We start from the raw sequence: 8,160 nt of genomic DNA on the forward strand, positions 1-8,160 counted from the left end.
CACATACAGTATACATACATGCAACCTGCATACATACACACACGGTACACACACACACACACACACACACACACAGTATACATGCACACAGCATATATACACAGTATACCCACACACATACATACATGCATAAACACATAGTATACATGCAACTAGCACACATACATACATACATACATACATACATACACACATAATATACATGCACACAGCATACAAACACCTATTAACAGGAAATACAGCCCCCCATCCCTGCACCTGTACATGCTAGTCACACAAACAGTGCTGGCCGGGTGAGGTTCATGCTGTACTAATTACAGCAGCAATTCAGTTTAGAGTGTCCCTCCTTTACCACCTGACATACTGTACAGTATGTAAGAGACATACTGTGATATAAACAAAAGCAGAATAAACACCATGCGCTGCCAATGATGTATATGCAGCCAACCACAAACACTGGAACCTTCACAAAAATTCCACAGAAACTGATACACAAAGAATTGGAAAGGGATAGACGCAAACACCATACGAAAAAAGTCCTTACATCTGATATAGATAAATCAAACAAAGGAGTCCCCTTGCGATCCTTCACTGGAGTGTTTGTAGGTATCCTCTTATGACGCCCTCCAAAGTGTAGTCTCTTATCTCAAAAAAGAAAACAGATCATCGGGCAGATCAATTTGGAAAAAAGGGGACAACGAATTTATTACACAGAACACTCACAATGTTTTAAAAATACAAGGCATATATCCACAACAAACAAGGTGGGTGTCATCCAAAGAAGACAGCTCCACCTCTCCACACCGAGCACCACTAGGTAGTGGTGCTCGGTGTGGAGAGGTGGAGCTGTCTTCTTTGGATGACCTTTTTCCTTCCGATACACTGCAGAAGTCCGGAATCTCCAGTGTTCTTTTTGGGAGGGTAATTCGATTCCAGCTGCCAGCACCCCTTGACACCCACCTTGTTTGTTGTGGATATATGCCTTGTATTTTTAAAACATTGTGAGTGTTCTGTGTAATAAATTCGTTGTCCCCTTTTTTCCAAATTGGTCTGCCCGATCTGTTTTCTTTTTTGAGATAAGAGACTACACTTTGGAGGGGTGGTCTTCTGTATGCCGGCGGTCGGGCTCCCGGCGCTCACTATACCGGCGCCGGGAGCCCGACAGCCGGCATACCGACACTTATTTTCCCTCGTGGGGGTCCACGACCCCCATAGAGGGAGAATAAAATAGTGTGGCGCGCGCAACGCGCCACCGTGCCCGTAGCGTGGCGAGCGCAGCGAGCCCGCAAGGGGCTCATTTGCGCTCGCCACGCTGTCGGTAAGCCGGCGGTCGGGCTCCCGGCGCCGGGATGCTGGTCGCCGGGAGCCCGACCGCCGGCCAGCCGTAGTGAACCCCTTTGGAGGGCGTCATAAGAGGATAACTACAAACACTCCAGTGAAGGATCGCAAGGGGACTCCTTTGTTTGATTTATCTATATCAGATGTAAGGACTTTTTTCGTATGGTGTTTGCGCCTATCACTTTCCAATTCTTTGTGTAAGAGACATACTGTACCTGCAGATTCACTGTGAGTGCTGAACACCGCCGCGGCCTCACCCGACTGTTTCAAACAAGCCCCGTGTATTGCTAGTGCCTGAGAGGAGCTGCTCGCTTTGCTGCAGCTCCACCTACAGGCAGCCAGTAGCTAGCTTCTCACTGTCACACGGACAGTGTAAGGAGCCGAAGAGGAGCCTCTCCTTCTTAAAAAAAAAAAAAATGTCCTCCAGCGGCGATGGATCGGCGGCCAGGGGGGGTTTCTAGGTACTCGGAAACCCCCCCTGCGTGCGCGTGTGTTCCCTGCTGTATGAATAGACCCCCATAGTATTTTTTTTATTTGGAGAACTTTCATGCATGTAGTCCTATTCTGAGCCTCTGTGGTCTGATGCAATTGCAATTGAATTGTGATCGCATTGCTTGGCAGCGCTACACATGCTGGGCAGCCGTGCCCTGTGCTGGTCGGCCCCCAGCATGTGATTTTATCAGTAGCAGTTTTTGCTATTTTAGCAAAAACTGCTACCAACTCTGAATAACCCCCATAGTAACAAATTCTTTTCATGCATAGAGTAATTATCTTCTACAGAAAGTCTCTTCTGACATCACAAGGCACTTTAGGGATTTCTGTAAAATATTTTTGCTCAAAGATAGAATACAGTAGCAGGTAAAAAAATAAAAATAAAGTCAAGGAAGGTAACTTTTAGGGCATAATATGGTAGATGTTTTGACCAAACACACAATTTATTTTATTCACAGGTGATGTAAAATCATGTCCACTTCAGTGGATGCCATGCAATACAAAGATCCATACTGCAAACAAAGCTCATCCTGGCATACGGGCCTAACCTAAGTATTTTCGTTATATACTGTAATAGCCATATATGCCAGTCTTAACATCTTTATATGTATCATTAAATGTTATCTTAACTTTATTAAATTGTAAATGAGTTCAAATGATTATCATTAGTAGCAACTGTGGTAGAAGTGGGGGACGCTATATTAGTATGGTTTTTTGTTTTCTCCAGACATCAAGAGCATCTAGCAACAGGGTTCGGTACAGAGTAGTATAACGCACACGGGGGAGGTGGATCTCATCGATCAGTGTGTGGCAATGTACCCACACAGATGCAAAAACAGGAGATGGTACATTCGGGTGTTCTCTCACTTTCTTGATGTGATTTAGCGGCTGTACTGATGTGACATGGCTGCTGTATCATATGTCTGGATTAAAAAAAAAGAATCATCTGGATTTTAAAGCATCCATTGCTCATGCTTTGATCAATTCTGGCTCCATGGAGCAACATTGAAGAGGAAAACCAAGTGAGACACCACCTCTGTTGAGGCTCAGGGCCATGTCAAAGGCACCCCTTTAAATCATGTTCAGTGGGGGAAATCACTGGCCAAAGCTCATGAATGCGAAACATGCTAACAGGTGCCACAATGCAGCTTGTATATGTAAAACTAAGTACATCTGCATGCAGAGACTTAAGACTTTGTGTCCAGGATACTTCTCCAACTTTCACACTAAGCATTAAAATCAGTTTGTGAAAAAAGCTAACTTTCTAAGCCTTTCTAAGAACAAACTGTAACCATAGCAGACATTTGTTTTTTTCATTTTACCTGCCCTTTTTAAAGAAAAATTGTAAAAAAACCCATTCACAGATAAAATACTGTTCCATGATAATAGGGCAATTTGTAATGTTGCGGATGCATGATGTCCACTCAAGTGGACATGTGCAAAACTTCTTTAATTAAAAACAAACTTTTTGTGTTATTATAAGCCTTGCAGACTAATAAAAAAATTTTAAAAAAATCTTGCATTTTTACCATAATTCATGCATGAAAAAGTTAAACTTATTTGTCTTTACAGAAACCTACAGTACATTAACTCTCATACTTTATGTTCTCTGTAATTCTCTGGTATGGGGCTATTTCTATCAGTCATACTTGGAAACAAACAAGGGGCAATACGTAACAGCCTGCAAGGTGCAGGATGTTTGTTAATTTCTGCGAGTCTGCCCATAATTTTAAAGCCGCAATCATTTACAAGGCAAAACTGATTTGGTTTTGCATTTTAAATGATGAGCACTTTAAAAATATGGGCGGACTCGTAGAAATTACATACTGCCCCAGGTGTTTGAGTAGGCATCTGAAAATAAATAAATACTACAGGATGCCTAAATCACAATCTGTTTTCCCCCTTTTTTGGGCTGTACACATAGGGGGTCATTCCGAGTTGTTCGCTCGCTAGCAGATTTTAGCAGCATTGCACACGCTAGGCCGCCGCCCTCTGGGAGTGTATCTTAGCTTAGCAGAATAGCGAACAAAAGATTAGCAGAATTGCGAATAGAAATTTCTCAGCAGTTTCTGAGTATCTCCAGACCTACTCACAGATTGCGATCAGCTCAGGCCATTTCGTTCCTGGTTTGACGTCACACACACGCCCAGCGTTCGGCCAGCCACTCCCCCGTTTCTCCAGACGCTCCCGCGTTTTTCCCTGACACGCCTGCGTTTTCCGCACACTCCCAGAAAACGGCCAGTTTCCGCCCAGAAACACCCACTTCCTGTCAATCACACTCCGATCCCTTCAACGATGAAATTTCTTAGTTCGGACGTGAGTAAATTTACTAAGTTTTGTGCTAAAATACTTACCGCATGCGCACTGCGAAACATGCGCATGCGCATTTTTGCCTTAATCGCTCCGTTGCAAAAATCGGCAACGAGCGAACAACTCGGAATGACCCCCATAGGCATTTCTATAATGGGTGCAGTGTGTGCGGTGCACACAGGCTCCTGGATCCAGGGGGGGGGGGGGCACACCACACACACTGCACCCATATATTATACTTACCTCTCCTGAGTCCCGCGACGGTGGCCCTGCACTGTGGACAGAAATCACTCTGAAAATGGCCACCGCAGCCATACCCGAGTGATTTACGCATGAGCACTGGAGATGTTCCCGGGAACAAAGGGCGGTCGCCATGTTCCCAGAGACCTATGCATGCGCAGTAGACTCTGGCATTATACCGGAGTCTACTGCTGCCGGAGAGGAGGAGGCCCGCGATGGAGGCTGCACGTGGGACCCTTCCTCTCTTAAAATGCCCCTGGTTGTACACATTCTGTGGAATGCCCTCCCATACACAATAAGACTCTCCTCTAGTCTCCAAGCCTTCAAGCGTCCTCTTCAAACAAGCTTTTAAATTTCAGCACCGCCCACATAACCTTTATAAGCTTTCCAACCTAATTACATTCCCTCTATACAAACCACAATAACCTCACATAGGGGCATATTGATTAACCATTTTTTATTAAAATAATGTGAAAAGGCGTCTTTTCACACCCTTTTCACATTCTTTTTGCATCACCTGAATATATTAAAGAGCACTTTAATTCACTTTTTTTAGTAAGCAACATCGCATTTATTATTTATAATGGAAAATGTGATCTGACCAGATTTACTAAAAAAAACAAAAACAAAACACTCTTTCAGCTGGCGTAATCACAAGGCTCACTGCGGATTATGTATTTCTGTATAGTTTTCTCTGACCCTAGGCAGAGAAAGCTGCGCAGGGAGACGGCCAGTCTGATCAGTTCTTTGTGTCTGATGAACACACAAGCTGATCACTGTGCTTTAAAAAAAAAGTTTTAAAAAAAGAATCAACATGCACACCTGTCCAGGGTCTGGTGATCTGGGCTCCGGTGCGTGCTGCTGGTCATCGGGTCTCTCTGCTGCTCCTGTGACCTCTGGTGCAGTAAAGTGATGCTACAAAGCGACAGCTCACTTTTCAGCACTGGCGGTCACAGCAAGCAGGGAGCCCCGACGACCATCAACCATCCAGGAGCTTCGATCAACGATCCCCAGGTGATAGTGAGTATGATCACCGGTGGGGGATACGTGGCATGCGGAGGAGTAGACACAAGGGTGGGGGTTGACACAGCGGTGCTGGTAGTGGCGATGTCGGCGATGGTGGCGCATGCGCAGCAGGACATCGGGGTATTCCTTGGATGCGGATGGTGATAAATTGGCACCACAGTCTCTATTTCTTCAGTTTCACATCCTCCTGAACCTTGCCCAACATTCCTGTGTGACTGGCTCGGGTGGTCTTCAGTATGCCACCAGCCAGGATCCCGGCGACCAGCATACCGGCGCCGGGATCCCGACCGCCGGCATGCAGACACATATTCTCCCTCTTGGGGGTCCACGACCCCCCCTGGAGGGAGAATAAATGGCGTGCCGCGCGTAGCGTGCCACCGTGCCCGCAGCGCGGCGAGCACAATGAGCCCGCAAGGGGCTCATTAGCGCTCGCCCAGCTGTCGGTATGCCGGCGGTCGGGATCCCAGCGCCGGTATGCTGGTATATGGCTGGATCCCGGCCGCTGGCCACTCAAACTACACCCACTGCCTCATATAGCCCACCCTGAACCCCTGCAATCTGGCTGGACCATTATGCAATAAGTAACACCTATCCCTGTTATAGCTATGAATACAGGGAATCTAGCAGTCAAATTACCGATACTGAAATCCCGACACTACTTGGAAAGCCAATACCGGTATCCCGACTAGGGTCACAAGCATGGTGCCGGAATTCTGCCAGCCCATCTGCAAGTAAGCCGCATGGGGGTGGTTTTAAGTTTAGGCTGCGGGGGGAGGGTTAGGTTGCGGGAAGGGGAGGGTTAAGTGTAGGTTGCAGGGAGGGGTGGAGGGTTAGGTTTAGGCCCCACCAGGGAGGGTTAGGGTTTGACTTTGGGAGGGGGAGTGTTAGGTTTAGGCTGCTAGAAGTGTGGATTAGGGGGCTATTGGGGGAGGGTAAGTATACTTACCTTCCCCCCTGTCGGGATTCTGAACATCGGGATGCCGTGGTTACTATTCTGACTGCTGGCATCCTGACCGCCGGCATATCAATTCCAACCTGCCTAAAGATATCAATGCCTATTTCCTTATAGATTGTAAGCTTGTGAGCAGGGCCCTCTGACTTCTATGCCTGTCAGTTGTTACCCAGTTATGTTCTATTACTGTTGTTTCCATTTGTAAAGTACAAAGGATAATGCTGCGCTTTATAAGAAACCATCAAATAATAAATAAATGCGTCCCCAGACACTGCCACCTAATTAGTTTCCTATACTTTGTCCTGGGTTTAGTATGAAATGCCTACAATCAAAATCCCTACAGTTAAAATCCCGACAGCAATTTGGGACACTTGTAGAGGTGCTCTGGTTTGATGGTCCAGGACCAAATCAAATTATTTATGGTCAATGCAAAACCAGTGCTGCTGGCTGTCAACCATAAAATATATGGACACAAAGAAGCAAATCCTGCCCCTCACCACACAGGGGATCAGTATGAAAGACCTACAATCAAAATCCCGACGGTTAAAATCCCGACAGCAATTAACCACTGGTCAAAATCCCGACAAGGTCAAAATACCGACAAGGTCAAAATACCGACATTTAAAATACCCCCTCCAGGTCCACTGGGATGGTAAAGTGTGAACAAGTCAGTTTCAATGGAAAAAATCATGAAAAACTCATGTCAACTTTTTGACCTGTCGACATTTTAAATGTTGGTATTTTAAACGTGTCAGGATTTTGACCTTGTCGGGATTTTGACCGTCGGTCAATGGTTGGCGGTATTCTGACCATCGGTATTTTGATTGTAGGTAAATTGACCGCATCCCCTTTGACCTGTACCTACTCTCATACTCAGTGATTTAAATATTCCCATTGGCACCCCCACAATTTCGATGGAATAAAATGTATTTTGTGTACATAATCCTTTGGTCTCTCACAATGGATCTGATTTCCCACGCTATGTTGCTACGGTATATGCAGGGCCAGCGCTTCCATTAGGCAGCCGCCTATGGGTGCAAGGACCTGAGGGGGTGGTACTCTGAGGTTGGCAGGAGCCCAGGTCATTTTGACGGTTAGCTGCCGACCCCCCCCCCCCCCCCTTCCCCTGTAGACCCCATGCAATAGCAGCAGCAGGGCACCCAGCGGCATGGACACCCATATAGCAGTGCTGCGAGTAGTCCTACAACGCTGCTAAGACGACTGACATGTAGCTGATGCACTATGCACCACCCGGTCCTGGGTATTCACCAGTGATTTTCTTTAATTCACCCCCGCACTACTATGCAGTGGGAGCAGGGAGGTGGTTTCCCCCTCGGCCAGTCCACCCACCCTCCATAGCCTGCTGCTTGATGGGTCCGCTGCCTGCTCTTTTGCAGACTGGCTCCTGTGATTTAAGCTGGAGGTAACTACTGTGGTAGTGTGTGTGTGTGTGTGTGTGTGTGTGTGTGTGTGTGTGTGTGTGTGTGTGTGTGTGTGTGTGTGTGTGTGTGTGTCTAAGTATGAGCGTGTGTGTCTCAGTATCAGTGTGTGTCTCAGTATAAGTGTGTGTCCAGGGGCGTTTCCACAGAGGAGGGAGCCCGTGTGCACCTCCGGGTGGGCCCGCTCTTCTGCACGGCACTGTAGACTCCGGCACTGTGCCGGAGTCTACTGCGCATGCGCAGGTCTCCGGAAACATGGCACCCGCCATGATCCGGCGACCAATTTGGCTACCACGCATGCGTGGCGGCCATTTTGGCTGCAATTTCCAGCGCGATAACAACGCCGGAAAGGTAAGTATTAAA

The 8,160-nt window shown here is 46.9% G+C and overlaps 1 protein-coding gene across 3 annotated transcripts in view; it reads right to left on the reverse strand.

Annotated features, from left to right (window-relative positions):
* Nucleotides 1–8,160, reverse strand: part of ITGAE (integrin subunit alpha E) — a 343,943-nt gene that overhangs the window by 228,472 nt on the left and 107,311 nt on the right. The window lies entirely within an intron of this gene.

The sequence above is a fragment of the Pseudophryne corroboree genome, chromosome 2 (genome assembly GCF_028390025.1).
Source record: "Pseudophryne corroboree isolate aPseCor3 chromosome 2, aPseCor3.hap2, whole genome shotgun sequence".
Lineage (NCBI taxonomy): Eukaryota > Metazoa > Chordata > Amphibia > Anura > Myobatrachidae > Pseudophryne > Pseudophryne corroboree.